We start from the raw sequence: 18,542 nt of genomic DNA, 5'->3' as shown, positions 1-18,542 counted from the left end.
CCTTTGTTTTACAATGGAGCGGTCGTTCCAGTCCTGAAGGTCCTTCGTCTGCTCAGTCTGTTTGCTTCCTGCATTCTGTTGGTCAACCATGCACGCTGGCACATGAGGGCGCTCCAGTGGTGCCTCCGCAGGCAGTGGTATCAACACAAAGGAGATCTCAGGGAGTCTGTGAGGATCTCCAGAGAAGCTGCGGTGGATCTATCTTGGTGAAGCGTGGAGGGCAATCTGTCTCAAGGAAAGCCCTTTCATCTACCTCCATCGGTGGCCACAGTAATAACGGATGCATCCACTTTAGGGTGGGGTGCGCATCTGGGGGATCTGGAGATCAAGGGTCTTTGGTCTCCAGAGGAAAGGTTGCTTCACATCAACCTTTTGGAGTTGCGGGCGATACGTTTGGCACTCAAAGCCTTTCTCCCTTCCCTTCGCGGTCAGTCGGTTCAAGTCCTGATGGACAACACTGCCGCGATGTGGTATGTCAACAAGCAGGGAGGAGTGGGGTCTCTTTGTCTCTGCAGAGAGGCTCTGCGTCTCTGGTTCTGGGCTCATAATCATCAGATTTGTCTAATGGCAAATCATCTGGCCGGTGTTCTGAACGTACGTGCAGACAGTGTCACTCGGCAGTTCTCCGCCGATCACGAGTGGAGGCTTCATCCAGAGGTGGTTCGTCACGTTTTCTGGATGTGGGGAACCCATCGTGTGGACCTGTTTGCCACTCACGAGAACGCTCACTGCCCGTCATTCTGCAGTCTCCAGTATCCGATGCAGGGAGCATTGGGGGATGCGTTTCAGTTGAGTTGGCGCTCACAAGTCCTTTACGCGTTTCCTCCCATACCCTTGATTCCTCGGGTTCTAAGGAAGATTCGCCAAGACCGGGCCCAAGTCATATTGATCGCCCCGGATTGGCCAAGAAGGGTGTGGTATACAGACCTTCTCCACCTCTCCTCATGCACATCGCTCCGTCTCCCTCTCAGGGCAGACCTCCTCTCGCAGTCGGAGGGGCAGGTTCTACATCCCCACCTCCAGACCTTACACCTTCATGCCTGGAGATTGAACGGGGCAACCTGAATTCTTTTTCTCTCCCGCCAGATGTGGTAGATGTAATTTTGTCTGCCAGACGTCATTCCACCAAATCTATCTATTCCTATAGGTGGTCTAAATCTGTGCTCTGGTGTGGGGAGAAGTCAATTGATCCTTTGAGGGCTCATTTATCTGACATTCTACAGTTTGCCCTTTCTCTTGCTCAGCAAGGTTTTGCTGTAGAAACTGTTAAGGGATACTTATCGGCTTTGTCGGCATTCCTTTGCTTGCCGGATCAGCCATCCTTGTTCAAATTGCCTATTGTTTTACGATTTCTGAAAGGCCTTACAAATAAGTTTCCTCCTACTCCTTTAATTGTGCCTCAATGGGGCTTAAATCTTGTTTTAACTTACCTGATGGGTTCTCCTTTCGAGCCCTTACACAAGTGTCCCTTGAGACTGTTGTCTTTCAAGATGGTTTTTCTCATTGCGATCCCCTCGGCACGGAGGGTAAGTGAGCTTCAAGCTCTGAGTTCAAAACCCCCGTTCTTGACCATTCATGCTGAAAGAATGGTACTCAGGACCAGGGCTGCTTTTCTGCCTAAAGTGGTAACTCCCTTCCACCTGGGGCAGTCGATTACCCTCCCTACCTTCTATCCTCCCCCTCACCCTTCCAAGGAGGAGGAGCGGCTTCACCGTCCGGACCCTAAGAGGGCAGTGAGCTTCTACCTTGACAGGACAAAGGACTTTCGAGTTGACGACCAGCTCTTCGTGGGCTTTTTTGGCTGCAGGAAAGGCAGAGAGGTGCACAAGCGCACCCTTTCCAGATGGATTGTCTTGTGCATCAAGATATGCTACTCTTCGGCTGGTAAGGAACCTCGAGAGGGTTTAAGGGCTCATTCTACTAGAGCTAAATCTTCCACTTCTGCTTTGTCTAGAGGTGTTCCTGTGGAGGACATTTGTAGGGTGGCAACTTGGGCCTCCCTCCACACTTTCGCGAAGAATTACTGCTTGGATTCCGAGGTGATGAGGGACGGACATTTTGCTTGTTCCGTCCTTCAGGACTTTCGGGTATAGAAGGGTGGACACCCTCCTCCGGGAGTGGGACTGCTGTGGGAATCTTTTCACAAGGTGAGGAATCCACTGGCTGATGTATCCATTAGAGGAACAAGTTACTTACCTTCGGTAGCGCTTTTTATGGTGGATACAGTATCTGCCTGTGGATTCCTCACTGTCCCACCCGCCTCCCCATTGTCCACCCTTGTATACCTACAATTCTAATGATGGTGTTTCAAAATGTATTTGTTTCTGTCAAAGGCATTGTGTTATTTCTTTTGCCTTCCTTTTTATTCTCCACACTGTGTGTGTTGCATTGTATATTATGTACTGTGTATACTGTGTATATATTGCTGTCAGTCCGTCCGTGTGCTTCGAAGGCACGGAAAAAAGGGCAGAACTGACGTCATCACGCCGACGAGGTCTTCTTATGGAGCCGGTGACGTCAGCGGAGTCTTGAGCGGAGCCGTGTCTCTGTGACATCGTCTTCGACCTCATTGGCATGGACTGCTACAAAAGTTTCCGAATGTTGCTGGCACAGGGGATATTCACAAGGTGAGGAATCCACCGGCAGATACTGTATCCACTAGAAAAAGCGCTAAAGAAGGTAAGTAACTTGTTCTATTTGCCCATCATAGCCATTGTACTGCCACTAACCCTCCCGCTTGCCATGCATGGTCTTCTCTGCTGCCAAGGCCCCTCCCACCTTCCCTGTGAGGTCAGCTAGCTGCCCCTGACCCCCTCCCACCTTCCCTCCATGGTCTGTGTGTATGCCATCAGAGTCTCACTGTTGCTCTCCATGGTGTGTCTTGTTTCTAGTGCCCATCCTGCATGACCTCCATGGTCATCTTGCTGCTCCTGCCCTGCCCCCTTGCCCCCAGCCCTCTGTTTCCATGTGCAGACCCCTATTCTCTCCCTCCTGGCTTGTCTGTTCCATTGTAATGCCCCTGATCCATCCCACCTGCCCTTTATGGTCTGTTATGCTGCAGCTTTCTCTCCTGTCTGTCCATTATGGTCAGCTAGCTACCATTGCCTCTTTCCCCTCTGTTCTCTGTTGTCCATGTGCATGGTTCTGTCCCCTCCCTATTGCTTTCTATGGATTGTTGTGCTGCACTCCCGTCCCGCATGCCCTGTGTGGTGTATTGTGCTGCTGCAAACCCTGATGCCTGCCCTGTAGGGTCAGTTTGGTGCACCTCTCCATGTCCCTCTTGTCCTCTGTTATCCAAGTCCATGTCCCTACCCCAATTCCTCCTGCCTACCATGATCCAATGTACCATACTTGCGAATTGGGGTAGGTACATGGACTCGGATAACAGAGGACAGGAGGGACATGGAGAGGTGCACCAAACTGACCCTACAGGGCAGGCATCAGGGTTTGCAGCAGCACAATACACCACACAGGGCATGCGGGATGGGAGTGCAGCACAATAATCCATAGAAAGCAATAGGGAGGGGACAGTACCATGCACATGGACAAAAGAGAACAGAGGGGAGAGAGGCAATGGTAGCAAGCTGACCATAATGGACAGACAGTTGAGAAAGCTGCAGCATAACAGACCATAAAGGGCAGGAGGGACGGATCAGGGGCATTACAATGGAACAGACAAGCCAGGAGGGAGGGAATAGGTGTCTGCACATGGAAACAGAGGGCTGGGGGCAGGGCAGGAGCAGCAAAGTGACCATGGAGGTCAGGCAGGATGGGCACTAGAAACAAGACACACCATGGAGAGCAACAATGAGACTATGATGGCATACACACAGACCATGGAGGGAAGGTGGGAGGGGGTCAGGGGCAGCAAGCTGACCACACAGGGAAGGGGGGAGGGGCCATGGCAGCACAGAAGACCATGCATGGCAAGCAGGAGGGTTAGTGGCAGCACAATGGCTATGATGGAAAAGAAGGAGGGTGCAGGGGCATGCACAAAGGACCATGGAGGATAGAAAGGAGGGTCAGGACCTGGGCACAGACAAGAGAGTTCAGGGGAAGGGGCCTCACAACAGACCGCGCGGGGCAGGCAGGAGGAGCAGTTGCAGCACAACAGACCAGGGAGGGCAGAAGGGTGTGGCAGTAAAATGGACAATGGAGGACAGGAGGAAGGGGATAGGGGCATGGCATGTGGACAGGCAGGGTGGAGGTGGCAGGGACAGGTTACAGTCATCTGACAATGCTAGGCAGGTGGGAGGGGAGCTCAACAGAACACTCAGAGTAGATAGGAGTGGCAGGTCCATGGAACATGGTGGTCAAAAAGGATGGAGCAGGGGCATGCACAAAGACATCGGAGGGCAGGGGGAAGGAGAATAGGGGCAGCAAGCTAAGCACAGACGCAAAGCAGGAGGTCAATGATGGGCCATAGAATTGGGCAATGGAGGGCAGGAGGAGTGGACTTGTACATCATGCTAAATGGAGGGCAGTGGCAGCACATCAGACCATGCATGGCAGGAGGGAGGAGGCTAGTCCATGGATTCAGACAACAGAGGATAGGGAGGAGGTGGATGGGGCAGCAAGCTAACTGTTCAGAGAAGGTGGGTATTAGGAACTTTATTGTTTTTAAAATGTGTGTCTGTGCGAACTACTTAAAATATGAACAAGTATGCAGCATAATCTCACTTTTATTCAGGAAGAAGAGGACGTTTGGGACTGTGACTCCGGGCTCACTTGGCAGAAACATCCCCTGACCCTCCACCCCCCATCGCAAAATGTAATGCTCGTGAAAAGGGTAGGTGGACGCAGTGTTATATAGAACATAGTCCTGAGAGCATGATCGAAAATGAAAACTAGATATAGTATATGGTATAAACTATGCACCAAAAAGTGTGATATAAGATGAACCGGGCCTTGAAATATAATATGCAATACATTGTGCGCAATGACAGATTCCTTGGAGAGCGCGAGATAGCACAGGCACTAGCGCTTGCTATGTGATATGCGCCTTGGAGTGTAATATGCACAGGGCAGTGTTGTATAACCTAAGTAGTCTCTAAAGTTGTAATATAAAGTATGTGCTGGGTAGTGTAACATTGCATATTCACTGTGACAAAGAGATGGATCCCAGATTATAATATGTATTGCATAGCGCTGTGCTTTTAACATAGGCATCGAGGAAAGCACGTTAGATGGGGCAATATAACCCGTGCGAAGGCAAGTGTGGCATGACATATTCACGGGGTGGTGTTACAGTGCACATGGGCTAGAGAGTGTCATAGCATATGCACTAGCTGGTGGAATACAACACAGAGGTGTGTGGCACTCGGCGGGCACTGGTGGGTGTAACACAGCATTGGGTTCAGCCAGGAGCACGCTGTGACTCTCAATTGAGGTTTGTCTCCTTTCCAGAGAGTAAAATAAAAAGTATTACACATCCGGCGGTGGATGTGTGTTTTATTAACCGTGAGGGGGTTTCTTGCATAGTTTGGTCGAATTGTTGTTGAATCCCCTTTGAATGGCTTGGTGTGCATGTGTATTAAATATGCCCGTCAATAGCTACCCATGTTTGTATAAATAAACGACAAGGGTGTCTACTTGGAGAGTACCCACCAGCGGGGGCGCCGGGATTAGGCACGGTAGGGTGTCAGACATGTCAGAGCTTCACTAGCGGTGTGAATACATTCTACGTGGATTCATTGTATGCATAGTCGCCTTTTAATGAATATCACGCAAATCGTCATGGTGATAGGTACATACGGTTTGTCCAGCATGTCCTAGGTGTTTCTATAAATATATATTTTTTTAAAATAATAAAAATCAAAGGCCGGCCCCGGGGGATGGGGACCCCGGGGCCATAAGTGGCCTGAGGAGGGGGGCAACACAGCCCCCCTCCTAAAGAATATAAAAAAAATAGGCCATGACCCGGGGGTTGGGGTCCCCGGGGCCGATTAAGGCCTTGGGAGGGCCAAATTAATTTTTTTCAACAAAAACAATTAGGATGCAGGCCCTGGGGGATGGGGTCCCCAGGGCTAATAAATTAGAAAAAGAAAGGGGGCCACACAGCCCTCCTTCTAAGAAAAAAAAAAAAAAAAGACCGGCATCGCGCCAGAGGCCACGCCCCCTCCTTGCAGCACTCTGCAAACGCGCCCCCTGGCCAGTTGTAAGTTGAGAAATTAATTCCCCTTCAATACTGAGGGTCCCTGAGGGCCAACTAGCCCAACAGGTATCTCCAGTATGCGCCAGGGAGCTGCGTTGCAGACAGGTGTTCTGAGGCCACGCCCCTTTTTGCACCTCCATGCAACGCAGCTCTGTGGCGCTTACTGGAGGTACCTAGTGGGCTAGTTTGACCCTAGGGACCTTTAGGATTCAAGGGGACTTAATCTCTCAACTCAGAACGGCCACAGGGCGCGTTTACACAGTGGTGAAGGGAGGGGACGGGGCCTGAGGTGACGTGTGCAAACACGCCCTGTGGCGCGTTTTTAAGTTGGGGAAATAATTCCCTTTCAATCCTGAGGGACCCTGGGGTCCAACTAGCCCACCAGGTGCTTCCAGTAAGCACCACTGCTCTGCGTTGCAGAGAGGTGGTGCAGGCCATGCCACTTTTTACACCTCTCTGCAACGCAGCTCTGTGGCGCTTACTGGAGGTACCTAGTGGTCTAGTTGGACCCTAGGGACCCTCAGGATTCAAGCGGACTTAATCTCCCAACTTAAAATGGCTACAGGGCGTGTTTACACAGTGGGGAAGGGAGGGGACGGGGCATGAGGTGACGTGTTCAAGCACGCCCTGTGGTGCGTTTTAAGAGGTAGTTTTAATCCCCTGCCCTATTATATACTAGGGGCTTACAGAGGAGGTCATGTTAATCACAGGGGGACCCCACCGCATAGTGTGCCCTAGTGTATGTAGGTGTTTTCACTGTATTCTGAGTGTCTTTAAACATAGCACTGGCTCTAGGACTGGTTAGTCAGACTCAGTTACCACCAGTATCCGTCTGAAAAAGTTGAGGGTACAGGATGATTTTGCAACAAGGCTTGTTTCTGCTCTTCTGTTTGTTCTTTCTGCACGTTATACTTCTTCCTGCACTTTTCTTCGTCTTTGAGGACTTCTGTTGCTTCTTTCTGCATTTCTTTTTTTTCTTTCTGTGCGTTTTTCCTTCTTTCTTCACATGTCCTATTTCTGTAGGCATAGCTAGAAATTAGCATTTAAAAAACCTTTGAAATTCACTGAAAAAACCATAGGTTTCAGGCACGTTATAGCTAGGAATTAGCATTTAAAAAACCTTAGAAATTCACTGAAAAAACCATAGGTTTCAGGGGCGTTATAGTTAGCTGGACTTTTCACTCGTACAAAACCATAGAAATTCCCCCGTTATAGTTAGTTCAGCTAACTATAACTCGCGCGCCCGCAATGCACTGCTGATGACGTCACATATTACATCACTCATGACATGGTCAGTGACATCACTCATGACATCACTCATGACATCACTGATGACATCATCCTTGTGATAGAGTGGCAGACCTCCTCTCCTCCTAATATAACCTTTGATACACACATTCAAAAATAGAAATTAAAATTTTCAAAACAATGGACATACCAATACCAGTTACAACAACCTACTCAGTAATTGTAAGATCCACATCCACATCCACTCATTCACCAACAGTCCTATACAGTCACTCATACATGTACTCACTCATCATATGTACTCATACACCTATACATCCTGTTACACAACGCCACTCATCCATAAAGCTACTCACACACATAGTCACTCATGCTAATAAAGAATCAAACATCCGTTTACCTGCATATACAGTTATACACCCACCACCACACTTACTTCTACAGAAACTTACACATACTTAGTCTTTTAACCCCTTCAGTGCCCGCCCCTTTCCCCGCCCAGTGCCGGCCGTTGCATTAGCGGGCGGGGTCTATGACGAGCTGGACTCGTCATGGGCACAGCGCCACCGCGGCCCATGACGAGTCCAGCTCGTCATGGGCACTGAAGGGGTTAAACAATCACTTATAGAAACACATACTTATTCATACAGGAACTCTTTCAATCTCTCACTTTCACATATACTCACTTATATACACCAATAGTCACATATACTAGTTTAAAACATATGTAGTTACTCATAGAGACACTATTGAGACAGTCATTCACTCACTAACACACCCATGCACACACTCATCCACCCATACAGTCCTGCACACATGCTGTCTTCAACACATACAAACAGTGAGTCACTCATTCATGCACCTATGCACTACCTAATACGCCCCACCGAACCATACAGACATCAGACACTTATACTGATACTCAAAAACCAACTAATAACCTATATAGACACTCATGTAGCTACTCACCAACCCATGCAGCCTCTTATACACAAAGTGAGAGACTGATACAGATATTTACATATTTAAACATTACTCACTAAGCCATGTATTCACTAAGATACACTTAATCAGTCAGTTATACAATCAATTTTTCTAAAACAAATCATCCATTTAGACACTTATATACCCATTTATTCTTCCATCGACCTTGAGATATACATATATAAAACATATGTAATTTTCAGAAAAACACACATTTACTGGATGATGACATCAGTGATGTCATCAGTGATGTCATTTGAGATGTCATCAGTGATGTCATGAGTGATGTCACTGACCATGTCATGAGTGATGTAATATGTGACGTCATCAGCAGTGCATTGCGGGCGCGCGAGTTATAGTTAGCTGAACTAACTATAACGGGGGAATTTCTATGGTTTTGTACGAGTGAAAAGTCCAGCTAACTATAACGCCCCCGAAACCTATGGTTTTTTCAGTGAATATATATATACATATATATATATTACCTACTGGCGGTATAGTTAGGACCTATTTTCCATAGGAAATCCACAACATTCTATTCCCAATAACTTTGGCGCCGGTTGACAAATCTTCGCGAAATTTTCAAATCTTTTGGCCAGCTCCGGTCCACTCCTATCCTGAAAGTCTTGCAGTGATTCGTCAAGCGGGGGCTGAGAAAAAAGGGGGGTCCCAAAACATGTTTTCCCCATACAATTTTCCATAGGAACCTTTAGTCGCAGCTACAGCCAGAACTGCTGAACGGAATTACACCAAATTTGGCAAAAAGGTAGCCCTTGGTTCAGAGTTGTGCCTTTTGGTTAAATGGTGTAAATCCATTCAGTAGTTCCTGAGAAAATTACAAGTAAAATCACATATATATCTATATGCATGTGCATTGTTTTTAATGAATAGAGTACATGGCTTGGCCCCTTAGCTACATCTGCATTATATATGAAGGGGAGGTGTATGAGATCTTAACTCCAGAGACACAGCTGACTCTCTTGTTGGTCCGAGCACATAATATTGAAAAATATTCCACCTGAACTCCACAGGAGCTGAGAAAAATAACTTGCCACTATCCAGTGAATTACCTAAAGGCACGAAGCAGAAAGTTCAGACAAGGAATGAAAGACAAGCAGCAGGTAGGAGAGTTATTGTCTGCTATTTATCAGTTGCAGAGTTGAGCAACCAAAGATCTGCATCACAGACATCAAGAGCTGCAATAAATCCTTATGTCAGTGTATTTAAATATGCCCAAATAGCTTTGAAGTCGCCCCATGTCATGGGTGCGATCACCAGCCATGTGTGTATTTTTAGTCAAGTACATTTTTCACAGTGGCATCTTTACGCCCATGGTTATGACGTTAAGGGGGAAACTGAAAGTTTCTGACTACAATATATTACAATGCGCACTTTTTCTAAAGGAATCACACATTCTCTAAGGCTACTAGATAGCTGTGCACTGTTCTCGCAACATGTGTATGGTTTAGTAATGCAAGCTGTAGGGTACTAAAAAAACATAGGGAAGAAATATTTTCCAGATGACATGATTGGGTACATTTTTCAACTCAGACCCCAAATTAAAATAGGAGTTTTAATAGAAAATGCATGGTGCTTATTTATATACCTTTATGGATATATTAACACTGTTTGAATGGGGGTTAAGAAACCTTCTAACTTTAGCGCAATGCAGTGGCTGTCACCACACTGGGTGCCAAGCTCAAAGGGCTGCTATTTGCATTATATGCTGAAGCGAGATAAAAGCATTCTGCAGAGATGTTTGTGTTCCTAAACTTTTTCAAGGAATAATTACAATGGCATGATATCTCTGGTGGTTAATACACTTGATGGGGAGATCTGTGAATTGTCTAGCCACAGTTCTCACTCATTATAAAGTAGCATAGAGGGTTGATGTTCCCCCTGTAAAGCACAAGGTGTAATATGCAGGTCAGAGATTTGTATTTTATGTAGATCTCTCAGTAGGTTTCTACATATTTCAAAGATCATTGTGTTACTTGGAGTTCCTAAGTTACAATCCTTCTTACATATCACATTGACCTATGAACTGTTATCAAAGTGCTGCATGCAAATGTAAAGGCATACGTTTAGAAGCTTGTTTTATCCTGAATATTTTGTAAATTATAAGGTTGATATAAAGGAATCAATTGTGTAGTAAACAATGTTATTAGTATCCCACTCTCAATCATTTTGTTGTGTTTCACACCCGGAGATTATGGTGCAGATTTGATAACACTTTGCCCTTAGTTTGCAACACAAAAGTGATGCAAACCTACTGCAAAGTGTTATTTAGGGTTTTACTTTCCAAGGCAAATCCTGAATTGCATTGGAACCTAGCCCTAAATGAACACAAAGCAATTTATGTTCTACTATGCTTCAAAGAGACGTGCCATCGGTCATACATTCCCATGCATTAACCCATGACTTTGAGGCTTATCCCTATCTACTAACGTTGATAAGGGATTTGCATCAAAAAATGATGCCTGCTTGAGCAATGTTGTAGAAAATAATTATTTTCTCCAAACCTTTCCAAATTTGCATGTATACATCATGGTAGAGCACTCTTATGAAGTGACATAGTGTTAAACATTGTCAAAGCAAAGAATTGTGTCTTGAAATTGTACCTTTCCAGCACAGAACCTATGCTAGACATCATGCACACACCCTTGCACTATGGTGCAAGGGTGTGTGTATTTGTGCAATTCAGACTAATGTAAGTCTCCACTCCATTCATAATGGGACTGGTGGTGTATGCTTCACGGCACACAGTTCCTTTGCCCAGCAAAGAACTATCGAATTCTACAAGGAGTGTCTGTGCATTTGGCATTGGCATTTGGTCCCGTTTTGGATACAAACTCCTGTTTGCACTCAAAATGGGGCTATGAAGAGTGCGAATATCACTGGTGTTTGCAGCAGTGATTTGTACAAATCTCTCAAACAAAAAGCACATGAGCTAATTGCATTCATTTAAATGGGGACTAACATGCACTTTTAGAGTACAATTTCCCGTTCCAAGATATCAAACAAGTAAATAGGATCAAATTGCAGACTACTAATTTGGAAACCCTGTTGAACTGAACAATGATAGATGAGCAATTTGCACACGTTAGGGGTGAAATCTGTTTGGGCAAAACATGACTGTATGCTGCCCAATGCTAGGGCCCGATTCACAGAACTAACTTAAGACAAAATCCTAAACTTACTACCATTTTGGTATTCACAGAAGGCACTTACTCATTTTGGTATTCACAGAAGGCACTTACTCATTTCGGTATTCACAGAAGTTAGGAGTCCTAACTTTAGGACTCCTAAATGCCTTCTGTGAATACCGAAAGTCTTAAAATTAGGATTTTTCTCAGTTTAGTAGTAGTATAGTTAGGACTCCTAACTTTAGGACTCCTAAATGCCTTCTGTGAATACCGAAAGTCTTAAAATTAAGATTTTTCTCAATTTAGTAAAATCCTAATTTTAAGACTTTCGGTATTCACAGAAGGCATTTAGGAGTCCTAAAGTTAGGAGTCCTAACTATACTACTACTAAACTGAGAAAAATCCTAATTTTAAGACTTTCGGTATTCACAGAAGGCATTTAGGAGTCCTAAAGTTAGGACTCCTAACTTCTGTGAATACCGAAATGAGTAAGTGCCTTCTGTGAATACCAAAATGAGTAAGTGCCTTCTGTGAATACCAAAATGGTAGTAAGTTTAGGATTTTGTCTTAAGTTAGTTCTGTGAATCGGGCCCCTAGTTTTTAACTTGGCTATTCTGGATTATTCCAAGAGATCTTTTTAGACTAATAAGCAGCACAGTGCATGATTACCTTAATTGCACCAGTATTGCAATTTTTCACTGGTTCCTGGAACTTTTGTACTGACACTTCGCAGTATCACCCCTCATGTGCTGCCATTTGCACTAACGTGCAAAATAACTTTATTTCATCGTTGAGTTGGCCCCAGTGCTTACTTTGAAAAATATTAAGTGCCAGGGCTCTGACCAGGAGGCCACTGCAGCTTGCACCACCCATGACCCATGTCATTGCTGCCAAAACAACCACTAACCATCTCTCTCGCATGTAAATGCGACAGTTGAGATTATTCTAGGTCCCCAAAGGTAAAGGAATGGCTGGGGAGGCAGGTATTAGTAATTTTTGTATATATATTGTTTTCCTAAATAACTGTTAATCTGCTGATCTCTAAATTACATGAGCAGCGCCACCTTGTGGCAGACTGCCCTAAGTGTGGTGTTGACAATTTGGTCCTGGTGCCGAGCACCGGAAACCAATTAAGTGCCGGTGCACAGCACCGGAAAGCTCCGGCTCAAATTAAGCACTGGTTGGCCCAGATGTCGTTTTTGAACTAGTCTCCAGTGCAAGTTGCACTGCAAAATTCCTCCGCGTCAGTGAAAATATTTTTCCCATTAGGACAATTTACGTGAACCTGTCCAGAATGGAATCCGTAACCTTTCAAAAGGGACCATGGCGAAACCAACCTTGTTATCTAGTTCAAAGTCATTCAAAACTAATTTTCTACCCTGTTAAGGTGATAAAATACGTCTTCGGTGCAGGAAAACAGTATGATTCAGCACCAGCTTTCAAAAGAAAATAGTAGTTAATTCATATTAGTTGGAGGCAGGTGTGCAATACAGTGGCATCTTAGATGAACAAAAAGAACTGGAGTTAGAAAATTCAACTTTTTGCTTGGTTCTCTTCCTTTTCTTTGGCCCTTCCATGACATCAGTAGTGGCTGCAGTCTCCTGACCATGTCCATGCATATGTTCTCTATTTGTTATGTAGTTGAGTCGCATGTAGCCTTTCAATGACTTCAGAACCCTGAGTGTTTTGATGGAACGATAGCTTTACTTTGGATGAGGGAAGTTATAATCCATTCAAATGAGATGGGAACCATGTCTAATGCTTGTCAGTCGTGAATCAGGCTCTATGTGTAGTTCAATTAGACGCAAGTCTGAATATTACATATACAATATGTATCCTGTAATGATCATACTTTGTTTTTGTTTTCAGGTTTTAAGTCATTCCACAATCTGGAGCATTGTACTATCAGGGATCTGCCTCCTTATTTAAGGCACGCGAAGAGTGGGTTGCCAATCACATGTGCAGTCCAAGAACATAGGTTCCTAGATGGGGCATAGTGTGGTACCAGTTTCTCTGCACATATTCTTGACCTTTAGCCTGAATGGCTGAGTGAATGGTCAAGAGGATCCTAACCTCCATCTGTGCCTCCACCAGGAATCTGGAGAGTTCTTCAAGGGCAGGCCAAATCACAATTATAAAGTTTAAGACTAGGCTGCCTAGTTTTGTAACCCTTGGAACTTTACCATGAATTTATTTAGGAGTCTTTTATAGTAGATGTTTAAGTAATCAAAGATTGCTATGACAAGAACTCTTGTCAGCTTCACTCAAGGGGCTGTTTGGTGTATCGAGATCAATAAGTAGAGCTGTAAGGTGAGAGCCTTTGCTACTGCATTGATTTCAGCAGTAAACAAGAGACAAGAGTTTAACATACTCCCAAGTATCATATTTTGCAAAGGTACTAAAAAAAGTTCAAAGGCATGATGGCTAGTCAAAGGGTAATGAATCATGCTCCTCACTTCTCATCACTATTCATCTTAGCTCTTTCTGCATTCATAGTAATGGGGCCCTACTTTATACAACGGAAATGCTGTTTTCAGAATATTGTTAAATAAATATCACCTAACAAATATGTGATGTTCTAAATACTGTTACACAACTATCATCTCATTGGGTGTAGATTTTCTCTGATTAACTCCAGTGGCACACCATCTTTGTAAACAGTTCACTATCCAGTAACTTGAACCATCCGCTTTCAAAAAGTGCAGCCATTTCTGGATCATTCACTTCTCTGGTGTACTTTTGAGAACAATATCACCTCTTTAGAACTGACTTCCCCACTGCCTCCAGCTACTGGTTGATCCTCTTTGCTGAGATGCTGCTCTCTGACTCCAACATTTCATACCAGTCTCCCTCTTTTGTGATCTTGACTGCAGCCTCCGGTCTCCAAGCCCATTCATGATTTTTTCCTTAACTTATCAATATGCCTTCTAACATCTGCACGCAGTCCACCTTTTTGCCTTGCCTTTCCTTGTATCAATTCCAGCCCCAAGCTTGTTACTCCATTGCCACAGCTTACCCCAATCATGCTACCTCTGAGAGTAATACACTTTTCCTGAATCCTTCATGGTTTCTGGTGAAAGCCAGATTCAGGCACAACAGATTCACCTTTATAGCCAACAACTTTGACTCTCACCCTGAGCCATGAACTTTGCCATCAAACTGCAAACTATATCCATCCCAAAAACACACTATTGCTGTTCATCATGTACTATACTGTCTACCTTCCTACTGAAAGTGATAGCTATATAAACCTCATCATCAGCAAATATCAGTCCATTATCCTACAGCAAATTCATCTGTTTCTCTGTTGAGCACATGGATGTCTAAATCGAATTTCTAACCCTATGGAACATTGCACGCCTCTCTTATCCTCCTACTTGCTCATTACATGCAGATATGCCCATCAACCAGTACCTCCCCCAAGTTATCCGTGAGTACTTTGATCGTATCTCGACCATCCTTGATCGATGTCTGAATCTCTTCACACAGTTTTCTTCCTATGACCTATGACCTTAACAGCATACATTTTATGATCATCAGCAGAAACCCACACATATGCTCTTGCCCACAGAAATTGACTAATCCCTTTCTTACTGCTCCCCTTTCCTCAGAACAACCACTATAACCTCCACTTTTCAAAAACAACTGCCACCCCAGTGCCAGCTTTTCCCTGACACATTCCACCAATACTCAGAACATTCAACAATATTCAAGTTCCTCAGCCTTCCAGAACAACCCCTCTTGAATGTCTTCGACTCATTCAAGATGAAGCTTTATCCACCATCAATGCTTTCTCTCCACTGCCACATTCTATCTTCTCCCTGAATGTTTTATGTTGAACTTCTTCAACATAATCAATTAATCAATCAATCAATCAGGGAATTGTAAGCGTGCTACTCACCTGTGAGGGTCACAAGGCGCTGAGCATAGCAACTCAAATTAAATGCCAATCATACTATTTTAGTGCATGCAATTTCCCCTCGTGCAAATGTTTAGAAACAATTACTACTGAAACTATGCAACTGTCCTGCTTTGTACACTGTGTTTACAAAACAACTATAAATACATAAATAAATTCTTCTTATATAACACCTGCCATCATCAAATGTTTAAGCCAAACAATGTTCCATTTGCCTGCAACTCTATGTTAATTCTTTATAACTTTCTGTGTTTTTCTTGTAAATGTTCTGATTTAGGCAAGTCATAGGTAAAGTTCAAATTTGTGTTTCAGAGGGAATCTGAACGAATTCACCCATCGATGTCCTTCTACTCGTTGAGACCTGCATCACCTTTCCAAACCAAAAGACACACTGAACTTGTTCTTTATTGGCCTACACTCAAGTCTTGATGCACTAAGGGGGTGTGCACTTCCAAAGTTCTTTGTGTCTCAAAATATATACATTGCACCTCTTTGCGATTTGGAAAGAGAAGGGGGCCTGAATGGGGCACCGCCCTTATGATTTACAATAAACAGAATCAATATTTTGCTATCTCAATTTTAGTCATAGATTATTGCTGACATTTCAGATCATCAAAGGGGGTAGTATAGTATGATGAACAGCTGCCTCTTCGTGAATGCGAGTTTTGGCCTTGGTAGAGCATGCAGTAGTCCAGGGAAAATCTGCAGGAAAGGGACTGGGCTGCAATAAAAATAAAAAAAATGAAAACTACCAGTTTTCAAATCTGAATGAATGGATGGAGTTCTGCTTTGCCTCACATGCCTCCTCCAATCTGATCCCTTTCAGTATAATTTGCAAACACATGTCTTTCTCTTTTGAATAATTTAAAATTGATCGCTTATGGGGTGTGATGAATTAGTACATCTGATGCAGTATAAACTCAAGTCGTAGACTAGTTTCTGTGCAACTACAATGGTGTTGCAAATTGACAGTCATACATCAACCTCTTAAGTCTGTTTCTGATAAGTTATTGCACTCCAGGGACTCAATTCACAAAGGCTGGTGTGTGGGTAGATCTGATTTACTCTTGACGTACTCCTGCCTTACTCCTGCATATCAGGAATAAGCTTTCCGGCTCACTCTTGGAATTCAGAAGTAACCCGAGAGTACTAAAACAGTAAGACACAACAAAAATCTTTGCGATTTGGGCCCTAGTATCTTCCTTTCATTTACAAGAATGCAAAATAACTCAAGACTCTTTTGTGGTATAATTTGTGAGTAATGATGACACGAAGGGTACGTAGCTATAGCATACATCTGTGACTGTAAATTCATAAAATAAAATAAAAATGTACATTGGCATAGCTATAGCAAGGACTATTCAGGGAGGGGCACTGGACATTTGCAATTTTATGTACATTAATTGCAGGTCAAAACAAGCATTGGCAAATTCGATAGGTCTGACCTTGGAAAGCCTGCAATGTTATTTAAATATTTTTTCGCTTGGACATGCAATAGACATTCGCAGAGTAAAAGCAATAAAGAGTACAAATATAAAGACATCTAACAGTGGCATACATGTTTGACAAAAAGACTAAGTAAAAATGAGGCATCACAAAAATTACCTACTGCACAAACAAAAAGAAAGAATAAAAGAAAGGAGAAAACGGCCTACCAGTCCTGGCATTCAAATGAAGTAATTTCTTAATGGATATGCAAGAGTAAAAGCTCACTCAGTGTAAAGGAAGTCAGTGGCTGAAGTAGACTGACCCACAGCTCCTCACTGAAGGTCAATGGATGGAAGATGGACCGAAAGCTCGTCCAAGTACGTATATCTGTAGGAATTGTTATGATTTTTTGGGGAAAAATGGGGCTGGTGAGGCACAAAAACAGAACGTGTCTCGAAAACAGAAGTCAATTTAAATAGGGACTGGTGTCAACTGTGGATTTTTTTTCTATATTACTTATTTTCTATTTCAAAACTCAATTAGAGTGATAAAATGTAAGTTTGACTGGGTTGTTGAACGTCACAACTCCAGTTTTGAGATACAAATTATTGTACTATTTTCCAGGAATCTGACCGTAATAATTTGAGTATTGTACAATAACCCGATGCATGTTTTAAGCTGCTTTGTAGCGGTATTTATTATTAATTAAGATCATTACCGTATTTAGTGGCTGGGCGGCAGTTTATGCACTCCAGGGAGCCATCCTCTTCATTATTGGCGAAGTCAGCATCTATAAACGAACTTACTTAAGAGGAAATTTTAGGATTTCAAGCCGCCACACTGTGTGATTGATGATGTTTTTGTTCAGATGTGCATCGGTGCGTGTTTTGGGGATTAGTTCAGGACTCTAGAACATATTTGTAACAGGAAAAAAGAGTTGGGTCGTTATAAAGGTGAGGATGCTATGAAAAATTAATACGTGCATAGGTTCACAGGCCAATTAGAGAAAGCTCACTGCACACTCGGCACTGTTGAAAGAGAGTTTCTTGCAAACAAATGCAGTTTCCTGATCTGTAATTACTAAACCTTCAAATAAGCACACCTTCTACATTCCAATATAATGTCATCAAATCAAATTTTCTTTTTTGAAACAATTGCACGATTTTTCGCCATGATGTTAAATATAATGTAGTAATACTGATCGTGCTGTGCCACGGGAGCATTTAAAGGGACATATTTCATTATTTGTTGAACATTACTGAATACATAAGGCATCAGAAATCTCACTTTTAAAAAGAAGTTTTCCATAGGCCGTTTATCCTCTGCATAATATGGCTCAAATTATGATTTGGTGGGAATTTCCCGCCCCTGTGTAAACCCCTGTTTGCACCGGGATGATCATTCAGAGTATGTGGTAATTACCAGGGATGGTACATATCTCACTCTTCATTACATTTTGAGAGGTTAAACCTGCTGCAATTTAACAGGGTAGAAGTGTGTGGTAATTACTGTGCAAGCACTAAAATCTGCATGTTAATCCCCCAAAACTCGTAGAAGGTGCTATTTATTACAACCCATAAATAATATGTCCCAGGGTATTGTTATTTTTAGATAAAAATCTTCCTGGATTCCAACAAACTAAGGGGCCGGTTTACACGAAACT

The sequence above is a fragment of the Triturus cristatus genome, chromosome 8, assembly GCF_964204655.1.
Source record: "Triturus cristatus chromosome 8, aTriCri1.1, whole genome shotgun sequence".
NCBI classification, from domain to species: Eukaryota; Metazoa; Chordata; class Amphibia; order Caudata; family Salamandridae; genus Triturus; species Triturus cristatus.
The sequence above is the reverse complement of the archived record's forward strand: the minus strand, read 5'-3'. Positions refer to the sequence as shown.